The following is an 18,006-nucleotide window of genomic DNA, read 5'->3' as shown; positions in this document are numbered from 1 at the left end:
GGGTGTAATGGATTCAGAGAATCCATGTTCGAAGTATCTTATTTTTCAATATTGTGCATAGGATGAAATAGGGGCTTTTAGAACAGTCCCAGTAGAACTAGAAACTCTAGAGCTGGCATTGGCTGGAATCTAGAATGAAAGGAAGAATTACTTCAGTTTCCTTCTTGGTATGAATGCACAGGAGGGTTGATGTAGTTTCCTTTGCGGAGATTACAGCTTTACAGGGAAGACAATCATTAAATAGGTGATTATGGTGTGAGTGTTACAAAAGGGCAGCTATACAGAGCGCTACCCATTGCGTTTGGCCCACATATTCTGGAAGAGTTCATATTTCCTCTTTCCAATGCCAGTGATACGCATATTTCATGCAGATGTTCACTCCCTGTTTTACTGCCCTGGAAGGGTTCAGTAGATCATAGCCACTGTGAATTTGCCTGTTCTCACTGATGTTAACCTGTACCTTAGTGTTTGAAACCCCAGTTTTTCTAACTTTCGCTGGAGGGTGAAATGGTTTCAGGTAAAGATAAACACTCGCTAGACCTGGTTAAATTCCCAGTTTTGTCCTGTACAAGTTGCATGCTGTGGACAAGTGAGTCAACCTGCCAAAGACTCAGTTTCTTCATATGCAAATCGATGCTGAGATTGATAATCACCTCACTTCACTCTTCTATAAGGATGATGTGAAATACTGTACATGAAAATGTTTTTAGATACAAACTACAAATATTAATTGCTTTAGAGTCAGTTTCAGGATGTTTCAAACATAGTGGCAGAGCTCATTTTCTGATCTCTGCTTGTTCTTCGTCCATAATAAACTTATATTCCAGGCCCATCACTGCCGAAAAAGCTTGGGAAACATATTTAAACTATAATCTTAGGCAGAAAGAATGGCATCAGAGGAAGTGAGACTATAAACTGAAAACCCTGATGCTTAGCATTAAACAGAATATGGAAAACTCATGCTGCTATAGATTTGTTAGTGAGGGGGAAAAAAAAGATAGAGAGAATACCCCAAACTATCACTTTGAAGTCCTGGATGGATCAAAGGGAAAGACAACTACAGAGACAGGATTCTGAGAAACTGGAAGAAAAAAGCCATTTGGGTCAACTTCAGAAAACGGCTGCAGATCTTGAGCTAGATTCTTCTCCTCCCTGAGCACTTCTTGTGTTGAGTGGTATTTGACCAAATGAACTGACAAATCAAATGTTTGGTGTGATGTGGCTGTGATGGAGACAAATGTCCATTGAAACGCATAGGACCTAAAATGAAAGTAAGGGGCTACAGAATTAATGTAATATATCACCATTCTCCCATATGTCAGCTTTAAAGATTTGGTCTCTTAGAAACTTAAAGAAGTGAGAGGCTGGTGAATTAATCCAATGCATCATCACAGGGTCCCTCGGTATCTATCTGGAAATTCTGGCCTCGAAAGGTACAGGGGAGAGGTTTAATAATGTGCAGTATTTATGAACTGTACAAGTTTCTCTTTAGCTCACTCACTGGGAAGTTATCCCCAAAAGATAAGAAAACAGGATAAATCAACAACAGCATTAAACTGGAATCATCTTTCTTCTTAAACTAAAAATAGGAAATGCCCCCATTCCCATATTATAAAAATAAATTCCTACCCAATTATTTTCTCCCACTCAATTCAGCTACCATATCCGTATTTGTGCTTGGGCTGATAATGAGAGGTTTATCCTTTTTTCCTTTTTTTTCTGGTGGCTCTCCTTGTCAAAGGAGGGCCCCTTGGGAGCAGAAAGTACAAGTCTTATGTTTGTATCTACTTTCCTTCTGATGAAGGTGCCATGTATGGATTTGCTTTCAATTTGGAACACAGTTTCTCATTAAGTAGTTTGTTCTCAATCAGCCAGCCAGCAGACTGGAATAGCTAATTTTATAAAAGGGTTAACTCTCTTTTTGATTCACATTCATTTGAATTTCTCAATTCAAGTAAGAGAGAAAAACATACCCAACTTTTCTCTAGCTGGAGACACTGACGGGATGAGATGTTACACAGTCATGAGACAGTTGGTCTGAATATTAAGTGAAAACCATAAAGCCTACAACATTTTGGCTTGAATAATAGATCATTAGTGCTTATCAAAAAGAGAGGATCTTTATGATGGAGTTGAGCAGGACTCCTAAAAATATGCTTATGGTATCTACTTGTCCAGGAAGTGAGAAACCAAAGCTTCCTTTCTTCATACGAGTAATCCTAAGAACCATCGCTTGTTTTCATTCATACTGAAAATTTAAAACCTAAGACACGCCTGATGTTGGAAAAGGCAACTATTTCTACTAATGCAGAAAAGCCACCTTGGCTTGACAGTTTTGCAAATATATGTTTGGAAGCAGAGGTAATTAGCTCTTACTCTTAGTATTAGGATGACGGTCTAAATCCTCAGACCAATGTACACCGATATATATTTATATATATCCCCAAACTCCTGAGCTGCCCGGCTTTGGGTGGCGAAGCTCTGCTTTTCAGTGTCAGGGGCCAGTGGCACAAAGAACAGCAGGTGCCACATGCAGTGGCTGGATCTGCACTTTAACTTCTCATAGCTCCTTGAACCAGCAGTTGAACTGCAGCACAGAAGGGACATCCCGCTTACCCTCGTTTATTTAACAGATTTGAAGAGTATACTGAGGTGAATTACTGTCCCTTGTCAGAATGGTCTAATGGCTTCTGGAGTTCCTTTTCAAAGGGTAGGAGTTCATTGGGATGAACTGGGAATCCTGGGAATCCTACCAGGGATTGAGTGGAGATCACGTTGGTTTTACTGGTAAGAGATGTTTGCCAAGACAGAGAGGAGAGTGGGGAAGCATTCGTGTTGATCCCTCATCTAGGACTTCTGGTGCCATAAAGATTCTTATCACTCAGCGGGCAATCGAGGTTCGAGAAGGGAACAAAACTGCTTGGTTTTCCTTGAGCTAGCATAAGGTAAATGGTATTTTAACAAGAGCCATTTGGGAATGGATGAGATTATATAAATCCATGAGAATTTTGGTTTGTTTTACTTTGCTTTTGGACAGCTGTCCAGTTCCTACTTTAAATACTTAAGAACTTTGTCTTATGCCTCAGAATATCATGGTTTTAATTACTAAATCAGTACATGTTAGAAATAAGAACAATTTTCCTTGCCTGTTAATCAATGACTTTTTATCATGAAATAGGGATTCTATATTATCTTTAATACATATTTAGGTTGGCCAGAATATATTGGGAAATAAGTGAATATCTAGGCTCATAGTACTTATAAAGCACTCTTGTGTAGGCTCACCAGAAGCAGTCACTAAATAAGGGTTTTTGTTCATTTCAGTTTTTATTTGACAAAAATACCAATATATTTTTCTTAATTTTTAGCCTGTTTCAAACTTTCTTGATTTTTTTTTTTTTTTGTATATGTGTGGTCTTTTTTAGAGTAATGGGCCACTGGTGTTCCTAATTCAGAAGCAGACAATTTTTTCAGTGTGGTCTTTCAATGCTGTGTCTCCTTCAATTTTTTCTTGAGATTGGAACACTGTTTTTTCCCCTCTTGTGAAGTATATAGAGACCTAAAAGTATCTCTGAATCTTGCATCAAACTGCGGTGTGGCCCATAGGTAGCAGAAAGGAAATTATTTTAGGATTTGTGGGTTTGTTTCTTTTTTTGCCAAGAACCTACTGTTCCTTTGAAAATTGCTTAATATCATTCTCTATAAAGTGGACTAACATCCCTTCCTGCTGCAATATTTTAACCATCTGAGTAGTGAGTGTAACAGGTCAGGAACTAAGAGATTGAACCAATCCAAAGGTATTTTATCAGAAACCTACTATGTGCCAGTCCTTTACAGGTCAGTCAGTGTTACAACAGAATGGAAGATTCTGTTTTATACCCAAGAACGCAATTAAAGACTTACATTTAATTAAGTGCTGGGTTGAGTGATTCAGACTATAGACACTACAGGAGCTCAGAAAACGGAGAGACTGAAAATATCCAAGATCAGAATCATTTATCTGAAATCAGTAACCATAAGGCTTATTTACAACTTTCTAAAAGTCCAAATAATGCCGTCAAATTTGTGACATGAAAAAGCCAACCCAAGTACTCAGTGTTCGCATGGAAATAGTAGACTAAATAGTAGGTTGTTCTGCTCCAGCTGTGATATTGAAAATGTCACTTTTACTCGTTCTGTATACCGCCTCTGAATTCTTTTATATGCAAAGCCCAAAGGTCACCTGACACATCATCAGGCAATTACTACTTCTTTCATTGTGCAAGTCAATGGCTGATCAAGTACACATCATTACAGTTCAGGAACGCTCTATTCTTTTCCTCTTACACCCAGGCACCTCCTTGGTGATATGCATGGTTTGGAAGGGGTAGAGAAATAAAGTTAGTAGGAGTAATCACACAGTTGCCTGCTGTGAAGAAGAGTGAGCTTTATTTACAGCACAGCACTCTGATTTGGCTTTAAAAGAATTACATCAACTAAAAATTATACATAATAGATTTGGCAGAAACAGAAGCTGGTGGTCAGGCCTGATTATATCAAACAGAAACACTTGGAAAGCAATGTTGCCAAGGTATCGCTTACTCAGATTTGTAACAGGTGTCCATGGGACAGTAATCCTCACAGATTCTCAACTGCTTTTTAAATGCTAAGATTTTGAGCTAGAGATATCCTGTGGCTCCGTGACAAAAAGTGTTACGCTAATCAAGATCCATCCAAGTCTTCTGATCTAAGATAAGACAGACCCTAAAAGAAAATCACCTAGTGAGTGGATCCTCTCATTGCAATGTCTTCACAATGAATTTTGGAGGAATATTTAGGATATAAAGATCAAGCTAGAAAAAATGAAAAATAATATCTTGAGCCTGACAAACAGGCTTTGGGAAAAAAAAAAAAACACCTCACTGATAACAAATAATTAGTATATAACATGATTGTATTGTTTGGATTAAATTTGCCACCTTTTTTCCCAAAATAATATGTTTAAGGATTAATGTATTGCTTTTAAAGAACTGTTTGTGTGTATGACTATATAGCACATGAACTTTAGTTCTAACATAAATTCTTAAAAAGAAAAAAAATCACTTGTTTGCTTGTGTGTTTTTCTTTCTAGGTTGCAGGTTTTATAAAGCCAAGGAATGTCACGTATTCCTATCTATATTATCAGTACCTAGCACAATTCCTGGCCCATAGTAGATGCTCAGGAAATGTTGGGAGATGATGCTAAACAAAATTATTTTCAATTAAGGGTTTTCTCAGCAAGAACATTGAGAAAAACAAACAAAAAATGGGTGAAGGCCAGAAGTTTTTAAGGCGTTTAGTTGTCTGAGAAAAACAAGGCTTGATATTCCCTGTTCGCACAGCCTCATTTTTATTTTTTTTTTTATTTATTTTTTTTTTAAAGATTTTATTTATTTGACAGAGAGAGAGACAGTGAGAGAGGGAACACAAGCAGGGGGAGCGGGAGAGGGAGAAGCAGGCTTCCCGCGGAGCAGGGAGCCCGATCCGGGGCTCGATCCCAGGACCCTGGGATCATGACCTGAGCCGAAGGCAGACGCTTAACGACTGAGCCACCCAGGCGCCCGGCACAGCCTCATTTTTAATGTGAAATAAAGTAGCAATGTCACTGAGTTAATGCAGAAATTCTTTTGTTTTCTTTATACAGCAGTAACTAGGTTTTTAAGACCCATTTAGCTATGATGTAGGCTTCATTTTGGATTAACCATTTGAGCTACTTCTGTTACCTTTACATATACACTGAGACTCTAGGAAACCATTTTGCTATGTGTCAGAAATTTCCAAACTTGAAAGGTCAATAATAGTGAAAAGAAATTTGCCACCATTGAAGAGAACCCTTTCACAAGAAGAACATGTAGCCAAGGATAGGAAGTTGTTATCAGACATGAGAAGGTGTGTTCAACATAATTATTCAAATAGATGAAGAGTTTATTAAATTTTTGCTGAATTTTCCATATGAAGATCTCTGTAATATTTCAGTACTGTCTGAAAGATGTTCTAACCTATAACATTAGAACATAATGATTAGGACACAGTTCAATTCAATGGCGTCTCTAAATTGGTACTGTTAACTTTCATTTTCAGATTCCAATCTATAGTATACAGAAACTTTCCAGATACAATATGGAACATCTAAAAGGTAAAATATGTGTTTTGGGGAATTTGGATGTCTGTTTTCTATTTAAGGATTCTGCTGGTTAATCCAAGTATTAAATTTTTTTAAAAAGGGTCTGTGTGCCCATGAAGGCAGCATTGCCTATCATGTGGGTGTATTATAAAGATTTTGTAGATGACAAACAGGGGTGGAGAGAATGTATTGCTCAAGTTCACAAAAGTAGCAAACAGCAGAGACAGGATTTGAACTTTGGCATTTGGCTTGGGGCCAGAATACATTTTACTTGTTAAAAAAATCAAAACATTATTTAAATGGGGAAAAAAATAAAAGCAACTTCTGACGTTCAGTTCCATGGCCAGCATCCCAACCCCAGTCTACCTCTTCTTGATTCTCAGAGCTAATGACTCCTGTTTGGTACATATTCTTCCAGACCGTTTGCTATACATTTTGCATAAATACATATGTAATTGTAGAGAATATATAGTATCCTGTATTTTATAGTTGTTTTTTTTTTTTTTAAAGATTTTATTTATTTCTTTGACAGAGAGAGACACAGCGAGAGAGGGAATACAAGCAGGGGGAGTGGAAGAGGTAGAAGCAGGCTTCCCGCCGAGCAGGGAGCCCGATGCGGGGCTCGATCCCAGGACCCTGGGATCATGACCTGAGCCGAAGGCAGACGCTTAACGACTGAGCCACCCAGGCGCCCCTGTATTTTATAGTTTTAATATATAAGTGATGCAATGTTGTTTTGTCATTATGAAACAATTTTTAATTTAATCTCATATCTTAGAGACACTTTCATGTTACCACATTTAGTTCTACCCCTTTCTTCTGAAGTTCTACATAGCATAACATATAGCATTATGGCCATCTCTTCTTTTTATTTATTTATTTATTTATTTATTTATTTATTTATTTATTTATTTATTTATTTAAGAGAGAGACAACACAAGCAGGGATAGGGGCAGAGGGAGAAACAGGCTCCCTGCTCAGCTGGGATTTAAGGATTCTGCTTAGCAGGGAGCATAATCCCAGGGCTTGATCCCAGGACCCTGGGATCATGACTGAGCCAAAGGCAGTCACTTAACCAATTGAGCCACCCAGGCACCCCCCCCTTTTTATATTTATCATGGCCATCTCTTCTTTATTTTAACCATTGTTTTCTTAATGAACAATAAGATTATTTCCATGTAGGAGAGGAAAGATGCATATGTAAGGCAATGACTTGACTTCTATATTATCTCCACAACATTAGAGTATCACCACAAAATTCTGAATCAGAGCTATCTATATTTGAAGCTAGAAAGCTCTTGAAGGTTGTGGGAAAACTCTGGGCAAGCTCTTAGAACTAGGCTTCTTGTTCTGAAGTAATATATCTATGACTCTGTGGATCTCAATGTTCTATCTAGAATTGGGCATTGAGAGTATTACTTGTTCTGCCATATGACTATATCTATAGTTTTGTTTTCGAAAGTGTAAAGTATTTTACATATATTAAGTGATATTCTTATAATATCAATTCAACTCATCATGCAACTCATCTTATTATATCAATTAAACTCCTCATGCATGTATTGAATATTTGCTATGAGATATATTCTGATGTAGGTATCATAGAAAGTAAAATAAATGCTTTATTTAAGAGCATGTGATATAGTAAAAGTAAAAGGCACAAATATAAAAAATTCTGAAAAAGGGGTATGCAATCTGAATTGTACGAAAGATGTAAGGTTCAACTGCATTGCAGGGGAAGAAGAGAATACTCCAATTAAAGAGGCTTTGAAATACTTCTTGAGAGAGATGAAATATATGGTAGAAATTTGAGAGACACATTAGTTAGAGTATAAGAGGAAGAGAGGAACCGATTATTCCAAATTCCCTCATATAAATTGGACTTGAATGATTTGTTCAGGCTAGTGTTCTAGAGCTAGTGAGTCTTACTGGCATGAGGCTCTTTCAAGAGCATTATCAGGGAATCTAAAAGCCCTTGTTTAGTGTCAGAATTGTATTAGAAAATCAAACATGTGTCAATCTAAGGAATCTTCAGATAAACAAAAGCCTGCTCTGATGCAGTGCTCCAGTAAATGTGAGGCATGCTAAAATACACAATACAGGAGTTCTGGAAGATGGGTATAAATCAGTGCCTGTGGAGACCTCATAAGGCACCAGAATACAGACTCGGGTGTCTTTTTTTTTTTTTTTTTTTTTCTTAAGTAATCTCTACTGCCAGTGTAGGGCTCAAACTCATGACCCGAGATCAAGAGTCACATGCTCTACTGACTTAGCCAGCCAGGCGCCCCTTTAGGTATCTTTTTATAGGATTTTTCAGTCTTCACCATAAATAGAGGGAGGGATTTTAAGGGCAGTGAAAATAATTCAAGCAAGGTTGTCAACTGGGAAAATCCAGAGCTTGTCATCAGGCAGGTAGAATGACTTAGGATGTTTTTGGGTGGTGAATAAGAGAGGAAGACAGAAGGTGGTTTAGAGGGTGAAGACACTGGAAATGTGGATTTGATGACATTGTGACTTTGAATGCCAATGTGAGGCCTATTTTAATGATATATGGTGAAATATTAAAGCTTTTCTTCCACAGAGTGATACACAATCAACTGTGTTTTTAAAGGTATCTCTTGCAGGACTGTGGGTAGAGGAGGAAAGATTGGAGGGAGTGAGAACAGTTGGGACTATTACAATAGACCAGGAAGTGGGATTATGGTCTTAGGTAAGACTAGTGGAAGGGAAAGGGAGGACTGGATACATTTGAGAGACACTAGAGAAATTGATTTCTTGGGATGATTTTTCAGCTGATTTGATATGGACATATGGAAAAGAAAGGAGTCAAAGATGGTAATAATAACTGTAGTACAACTCCTATTTAATTACCTATGTGCAAGGCATTATGCAAATATAGATATTATATGTCTATTGTATATATGCATATATAATACATGTATTTATATTTATATGTATTTGTAACCTATTCCTCACAAAAACCCATTAATATATCCATTTTACTTGGAAGAAAACTGAGACTTAAGAAGTCAAATAATTTGCTGAAGGTCATGATCAAAATCCTTGGCCTGTGTTCTTAACCATAGTAATTCAATGAAGGCCTTCTGATGACATGTGTTAATACTGAATGTCCATTCAGGAAGGCAGTAAATGTTTGTGCAGTATTTTCATATTTAATTACTGAAGTTTAGAAATTTCTTTCAAAACTCTGGTATAGCTTATTCATGTATGTGCCTGTAATATACAAACGAAACTTCTATATCTGTGCATATTCTTATGTCTCAAAACATTTTTCAAGTATCATAGCCATTAAGTTTGAGAAATATGATAGAATATAAGTCTTAGAATCTGTAAAGTACTAAAAAGTGGCTGACAATCTTTCTGGTTTATTGTTTTCTTGATGCATGAAACATGTTGTGTCAGCTTTTTTAAAGAAAGGAAAAAATAACAATAATGTAATTTCCTAAATTCCTTTCAGTCTTTGAAAATGAAAGCCCAGTTCCAGATAATGAAGTTGAGCGTGGTGAGATTTAAATTCTATCCAAATAAGTTACATTAACTCACAGTTATTTATTCTAATAAAGGAGAGGGATCTCTGGATAATTGAAATCCATAGATAATTGAAAAACTACATTTAGCAATATTTCTCAACCTCAACCCATACCAAAATTTTTATTGGCATTATAATCAAGTCGCAAAACCTTCTCATTTAAATTTTGTTTCCATTCTCTTTTCTTCTCATTTACATGGGAAATGAAATGCCTAAATTAATAAAGAGCAGAAGGCAAAAGGCTCTTATCTAGGGGCAGGTTAGAAACTGGATGCTGGGGCGCCTGGGTGGCTCAGTCATTAAGCGTCTGCCTTCGACTCAGGTCATGATCCCAGGGTCCTGGGATCGAGTCCCACATCGGGCTCCCTGCTCAGCAGGAAGCCTGCTTCTCCCTCTCCCACTCCCCCTGCTTGTGTTCCTGCTCTCACTATCTCTGTCTCTGTCAAATAAATAAATAAAATCTTTAAAAAAAAAAAAAGAAAAGAAACTGGATGCTTATGGGATGTAAATACTTATAGGATATAAAAATGATTAAATCAAAAGCTTTTAAACATAATTATTGGGGTAATTGTGAACACTTTATGAATAAGAGAAATGGACTTTTAACTGGCTTTATATTATCATTAGATGTTGAGCTTTGTGGTGCTTTGAATTGGAAAACAGAATTTGCATACTGGTCTTATATTGTTTTTTATCAGGCAAAATGTTCCTGTGAACAGCATAGCAGGTGCATAACCTGTCACTGATTATTCAGTAAGTTTCTTAACATACCAACATCTCGGTGTGAGCAAGAGACTAATGAACCTGTGACAAACTGGCAAATGGACATTGTGTTTTGTTCACCTAATTAAGAGTTGCAAGATTTGCTACAACACTGAGTTTGTTTGGCATTGTGTTTTAGTAACTTCAAGATGTCATTAATCATACAATAAATATTTAAGAACCTACTGTGTTCCCAGGAGTAGAATGATGAATGAGGAAGCCCTTGCCCAGTTTTTCCCAAACCGTTCTGTACTTTTTCCTACATTATGGATTAGTGGAGGGTGTTTCAGGTCAATGACAGCATCCTGAGAAGATGATCTATAAGATCGATTAGGAAATAATTTGTTTAAAATCAGTTGGCATTGAGATCAATGTGATTATTCAAATTCGCCCAGATACTTTTTGTTTGTTTGTTTGCTACAGAGATTCTTTAAATGAAAACTTAAAATTTAGATATCTTGACAATACAAAATCAGAGAGTAGTAATCTCCTTTGACTGAAACATGGTCTGTAGAGAGGGGGTCCTGGTCCTGGGTCCTTTTCTTTTCATCCTTCTTTCCCTACATTTCGACTTAGATGAGGTATGGGTTGGGAGAAGAATGGTGTTAAAGTACCCATCTACTTGATCATCAGTTAGACTCAGATAAAATTTGCCTCTAATTTACTATTATTTGCATTTTGTATTTTTGTTACTCATTTCCCTCTCCTAGTGCATGGTGAACTTAAGCTTTGTGGATCCATGGATGCTTTGTGCACTCCAGTCCCTTGACGCTACCATTTGGGTGAGAGTTGACCTGTGGCCAGTGGGATTTTTATTAATTAATAGATTGATTCACTCATCAACATTATTGAACATTGCTATGTTTTAGGCATTGTGCAAAATATAGGGATTATAAATAAGGACAAATGAGACAATCATATTTTAAGAATTCTATTAAAGCATAATTTTAATACCACATATTCACTCATTTTAAGTGTACAATTCAATGATTTTTACTAATTTACAGAGTTCTGCAATCATCACAAAAATTCAATATTAGAACACTTTTATTACTCCAAAAAGATTTCTTGGGCCTATTTGCAGTCAATCTGCATTCCTTCCTCCAGCCCCAGGCAACCATTAATCTTCTTTCTGCCTCTCTATATTTACCCTCTCTGGTTATTCATATAAATGGAATCATATAATATGCAGCATTTTGCATTTGGTTTCTTTCACTTAGCATGATGTTTTTGAGGTTCATCCATGTTGAAGCATGAATCAATAGTTTGTTCCTCTTTATTGCTTAATAGTATTTAATCATATGGAATATGCCACATTTTGTTTATCCATGAAGACAATCATCTTCTGTAGCACAAAATAAGCTATAAGTTTTAATATCTTTTCAAGAGCAAGAATTTGCTGCATATTTTCACATGTTTAAGAGACAGAAAGTTGCTAAAAGTCACATTTGCTGTTTAAGTCAGACTTTGGAGACCCTGAGACTCTTGTTCACTCCTGGGAAAAGTTTGAGGGGGAAGGAAAGAGGCTCTGAATCTAGAGATATCAGAACTGAACTATTAAAACCCTATCATTGACTTGGCTAAAAAAAAGCATGAGATTAGAGGATCCTGCTACTATTGATGATAGCTTAGCATGGCCAGCTCAAAAACTAATGATATCAACAGAGCGTCCACTTTAGGAACAACAGCATGAAAAATTCCATCAACCTGCTCTCTAGTGACAGAAATATAGATAGATAAATAGATAGATAGGTAGAAAGATAGATAAAATTATATGTCTCTATTTGTACACACACACACACACACACACACAACTATTTAAAGTCTCCGAAAATTATCCAAAGGGCATACAGCAAATAAATGAAGAAACATTTATTTAGGAAAATCTACTAAAAATGAGTAAGTACCCTAAGAGTCTGTAGGAAGCTGAGCCACAGCTCACTTCCTTCTCCTGCTCTCCTCCAGTCCCTCCTCTGTTGTGGACAGTCCTTCTGTCAAGTTGAACACCAGCTCAACTTAACAGAAGCCCCCCTCTGGGTGGATATGTTCAAGAAGATAGCACTCCCTCTCTTTTCAGCCCCCAATTGGGGGGGCACTGCATTTACTAGGAAGGAGAGGTCACCATCATTTCGAATCCCCTCCAACTCAGAGTTGCTGAGGCTACATTATTGGTGAGTCCTGTTACTTCCTCCACCCAGCCTCCACTCCTATGTTGGTTGCTCTACCTGGGCATAAATATTAGGGCTCTGATCATCATCCTAGTTCATTTGTGGGACAGATTTTCAGTGCCAAGAAAGGCAAGCTGAGAATAATAGAGGCTACCGCCCCTGCCCAATATTCAGATTAGTTGTGCAGGGAAACAGACTGTCCTTTAAAACAGGCAACTCCAAAGCTTTCACCAAAGAAATTAATTTTATTTAAAACATGGTGTGAGTCATTTCAATACCAAAGAACACTCTCAAAAACATTGGAGATTTAGGTGATAAACAATTAAGAGGACACTGTTAGCTCTATGAAATCACCAAGCTAAACCAGAAGCCAGCTAGTTTACCAGGGACAAGCAGGGAAATAGCCAAGAAAAACCTTTCTAGAGTCAGAACAAACCTCCAAGATGGTCTTTAAAAACCATCCCTACCCATATTAATTGGACCAGACTGTGGACTAATTTATGCCTGAGGACACCGTCAAAAACAATAGAGCCATCAGGCCATAATTAATGGAGTCTTAAGAGCGGGGTGTGATACCAGTAGAAGTAGCTCATTAGACAGATCAGGGAAAGAGACAAAGAGAGTCTTCCTTTATAAAAAACTGCCATCCCTGGGTGATTGTGCACACAACCCAGGGCTACCTTAGGAGGAGCAAATGAGAAGCTTCACACAGCGGGCAAAATAGACTTCACTAAAATATTCTAGCCAAGTCACTAAATAAATAAACAAGCAACCAACAATAAAAACAAGCCCTGTGAAGGGAAGTGGAAATCAATAGCCAGAGTTGCTAAAATATATTACCTAAAATGTCCAGTTTCAACAAAAGTTTATGAGACATGCACAGAAAAAATAAGACCGATGCATAGGAAAAGAAAGCAGACAGCAGAGATTGCCTGTACAAGGGGCCAGGTGTCATAGTTGGACAAATGGCCATCTTTCTGGGAAGAATTAAGTGCAGTCTGGCTGGAATGAAAAGGCTATCCTGCAGTGTAGTGCCTCAGGTTCCTGTTCAAAGCCCACTAAAAGGGACCAGAGTGACATACTGGAAAGGCTTGCAGCTGTAAGGAGGAAGCAACTCCAGTATGTACTGTAACCAGTTAACCTTTTATAAAACATTTTTTTAATCCTTTGTCTTTCAGATGTGTTAACATGTATATATTTATCATATAAAGGTATAAAAATAATGCAACAATAAAATGTATTTGTGTATGGAAAGTTCACTTTAGTCCAACCTCAAAAAGAGTCTACTTTTTTTCTAAATGCTAAATGAGGGATGCCTGGGTGGCTCAATGGGTTAAGTGTTTGCCTTCGGCTCAGGTCATGATCCCAGGGTCCTCGGATTGGGCCCCACATTGGGCTCCCTGCTCAGTGGGGAGCCTGCTTCTCCCTCTCCCTCTGCTTCTGCCCCCCCCCCAGCTCATGCTCTCTCTCTCTCTCTCTCTCTCAGCTTCTCTCTCTCCCTCTCATATAAATAAAATCTTTAAAAAAGATGCTAAATGAAATATGAAATAGGCACATTATGGGTTGGATTAAATTTAATGATTCAAGAAAACATATTACTTTAAATTCTTGTATTTTATTATTACATGTTGAAGCCCAGATACTCTAATTATATCAAGAATATAAAACACATTTTATAAGGTAATTTACCACCTACAACTGATGTTTCTTTCTTTCTACCAAGAGATTGTTTTAATCTACTTTCCTCAGACTGCTTAGATATTTATAGAGATGTCTCAATCATATATTTGATTGATGTGTTTTAATCTGTCAATTGTAAGAAGAGAACATATTTAATGAAAGAAATGGTCTGATGCCATTCATAGTGTCCGTTGCATCACAAAATACTCCAGTATATATGGGTTGTCCTGTTTGACGGTTTGTGATGGGAATACCAAATGTGAATTAATACATTGTTACAGAAGTTCCAAAACACAAATTAAAAGATAGTTCTTAATTTTTCCACAAGTAACCAAATTAAAAATTAAATAGAACTATGAAGGCCGTTCATTTAGGAATGGAAATTGTGAATTCTAAGAATTCTAGACATGCTCATGTGTAGCTGCAGAAGAAAAAGCATATAAGAGACTCTTAATGCTGCTTGCCCACATGTAAAATTTCCTCCTCTATGCACTTAGGTTTGATAAAACAAATCATAGGAAATCTGATAAACATGTTTGAAAATTCTTTCATAGAAAAATTATAGCCTCGTTAGAAATACTTTGTATTAATTCAAAGAATCATAGAGATTTAAAAAGGAAAAATTTCAAGCAAGATACAACTGTACTTTAACTACCTATATCTCTCTCTTTTTAATCATTTAATCTATACTACAAAGGTTAAAGATTTTAAATATTTAGCAAAATGTACCTTTTAACCTTCTCTCTCTCAGAAGGCAATCGAAACTCTATTTAATTCATTAAATTAATCCTTGGTGGCCACAGCAGAATAAAAATTTCATTTCTTTAGCATGCAAATGATGCTATTAATGTGTGGAAATATACAGCACAAAAGTCATTTACTTGTCTAAGTGAATTTTGTTCTGAAACCTGCAATGTATTTCATATACAAGCAATAAAGATTAAAAGCAATGTGAAATTTAATCTGACAGTGAGTGCAAAACATTACCTTTGTTTTTATGGATAAAAATTTGTTTTAAAAATTGTTTTGGAAATGTGGGGTTCATCTTTTGGCATAAAATTAGCCTAGGCTACATTCTTCGAGCATCTTGCAAGTTTAATGGACTTGAAAACTTGAAGATAAGACCTTTCAATGATCTTTGGGATATGGTATTGTTATCTATCCACAGATAAATCATGAACATATACTTAGCTCTTGAAAGTGTGTGATTTTTAAAAACAAGCTTAATTTTTTTAACACTTTTAGATTTACAGAATTATTGCAAAAAAAAAATAACTAAAAGGGTTCTCATATACCCTATACTCAGTTTCCCCTTTTACTAACAACTTGGATTAAGTGGTATATTTGTCACAATTAACAAACTGATGTTGATACACCATCACTATTATTATTATTAACTCACGTCTGTACTTCATAAATTTTGTTGCTCAAATTGTTCCAGCTTTGATCATTGGGAGCTGGTTTAGTTGGCTCCTATAATTTTTTTCTTTTTTGAGCATTTATTTTCTGGCTCTACAAGATACTCTAAGTTCATCTTGTATGTTTCCTGCCTCATTTCTAGAATCAGCCCTTCCTCAAATAACTCTGGTTCCTTTTATTGGAGAATGGTGTGAGCACCAAGATCTACACACTAGGTGCGTTCATTACTGCTAGGTTATTGTTTCTAGGCCCTCTAAGCTGACAAGCTAACTAGATGGTTGTATGTATACTAACCCATGCATATGCATGTATCTGCAAATATACAAACCTCTATCCATATTAAACCAAACATGAGTTCATTAGTATCTGTAACTCCAGTCTACTACATGGGTCATTCTAACCTCTTCCCCTTGCTTTTCTCCCACTCTAATAGTGAGAAGCCTGCTGTTCATTTACTTTAACTGTTCCATGTAGCCATATATAGGGCTTTCAAAATTGCTCACCCATGTGCCAGTGGGAAACCCCTTTGCCAAATATAGAATAGTGCTAGGTACAGTTACTTTCACCTTTAGTCCTCTAGATTCTATTCATTTCCAAAGTTATTAGGTTAACATCTTTGTCCACAAACCCTTCAGTAAGGTTGTTTCTTTAAATCAAAAACATATTCAAGGAATATTAATTAATATGAAATGTGGCAAAAATTTAATAAAGATACAGTTTAAAAAATATATTCCAGTTTCCTCAAACCCTTCTTTCTGGAACTGGCTTATCTTAATCAGAGCAAAACTAGTCCATGTGTTTGGTTTCCTTTGGCTCGTTTATCTTCCCTTTTAAGATTGAGTTAGAAAGGTTAGTAATGGGAATCCAAATGGGTGACATAAGTAACCCAATATCCTGGTAAACTCTTAGATTATGCAATACAATAATGAAGAAATCCTCAACGCTTTACCTATAAAACGGCACCTAAGGCATCCTACAATATGCCATCCACTTATTACTTCAGGAACATCTGCCTCTAATTCCTCAAGGTGAACATTAAACATCACACCAACCAACTTGTGTGAACAAGCTGACACCTTCCTCTCATTTTGGAAAGCTCTCTACAGAACAGATACTCATCTTTCAAAGTGTGGATAATTTACATATTAACTCACTTAAGGCTAGAAGATCATCTGTTAGCTCAGAGCTCTGTGGTACGCACAGGAAATACTGAGATGAACATTCAGTCTCACCTTTACTGAGAAAGACAGAGAAGGAAACGGTTATAGTAATCAGATAAATATGACAGAGGGAAATATAAAGTCTTCCTCATCCTTAGGATTGGAATAATTTGATCATTTCTCTTTGCTTCTACTAACTTTATTTTACTGATTTTATTTTGTATTATGATACATTATTTTTATCATCTCTTAATTCAATGCGACAGCATTCATGAAGAGATCTTATTCATTGCTTTGTTTCCACAGCATCTAGCACAAGGCTTTGACCAGATAATAGCTGTTCTAAAAGATTTGCAGAACAAGCCTGTAATACTTTCCTAATATATAAATGGCATTTCTCATCAAACTACTCCTTTTATTATGGAGGATGTGAAAATGTTTTGGAAGCCTTTATATTTAGGACTACTTAAAATAGCTTGTTGGTAGGTATTTTACATTTAGAGTTACATAACTCCTTTTCATTAAAGACTATCATTTATTATGGCAGCATCATTAAACTTTCCATAAAGAAAAACCCTGAAACTACGTGGAATAATAGCTCAAATGTAGAATGCTCCAAAAGATAACTATAAAATCTAAATATACTTGGTAAATATTTATCATGCTTTAAAGTTTTAACATACCTGAAAACAGAAAAAAAAGTCCAATCTGAAATGAATATTAAGAAAATTAAGAAAAAAATTAGTCCCTAGGTTAGAAGTGAGTAAATATTATTAATATAAATTATGATGAGTTGAATATTTAAATAATTATTTCAAAGCATATATTTAATTACTGATTTTAAGGCACCATTAATATTACTAGGTACAGACCAATGAAAGCTATAAAATAATGAGTTTAACTAAATATATTTCAGTTGTCTCACTTTTCTTTTTTTTTTTTTTAAAGATTTTATTTATTTATTTGAGAGAGAGAGAATGAGAGAGAGCACATGAGAGGGGGGAGGGTCAGAGGGAGAAGCAGACTCCCTGCCGAGCAGGGAGCCCGATGCGGGACTCGATCCCGGGACTCCAGGATCATGACCTGAGCCGAAGGCAGTCGCTTAACCAACTGAGCCACCCAGGC

General features: G+C 36.4%; 2 long non-coding RNA genes across 2 annotated transcripts in view; both read right to left on the bottom strand.

The window, feature by feature from the left end:
* The window catches only part of LOC145720847 (uncharacterized), a 26,538-nt gene extending 8,999 nt beyond the window's left edge, over positions 1-17,539 (bottom strand). Inside the window, exon 1 of the long non-coding RNA XR_014144066.1 lies at positions 16,876-17,539. This is a non-coding gene — a long non-coding RNA (uncharacterized LOC145720847). The remainder of the gene's footprint in view (positions 1-16,875) is intronic.
* On the bottom strand, positions 3,663-6,627 carry LOC145720846 (uncharacterized). Its single transcript, XR_014144065.1, has 2 exons — positions 5,590-6,627; positions 3,663-5,361 (listed from the first exon to the last, which is right to left on the bottom strand). It is a non-coding gene; the product is annotated as an uncharacterized LOC145720846 (long non-coding RNA).
* Positions 17,540-18,006: the final 467 nt, after the last annotated feature.

The sequence above is a fragment of the Leptonychotes weddellii genome, chromosome 4, assembly GCF_054177405.1.
Source record: "Leptonychotes weddellii isolate Sample4059 chromosome 4, ASM5417740v2, whole genome shotgun sequence".
Lineage (NCBI taxonomy): Eukaryota > Metazoa > Chordata > Mammalia > Carnivora > Phocidae > Leptonychotes > Leptonychotes weddellii.
The sequence above is the reverse complement of the archived record's forward strand: the minus strand, read 5'-3'. Positions and strand labels throughout refer to the sequence as shown.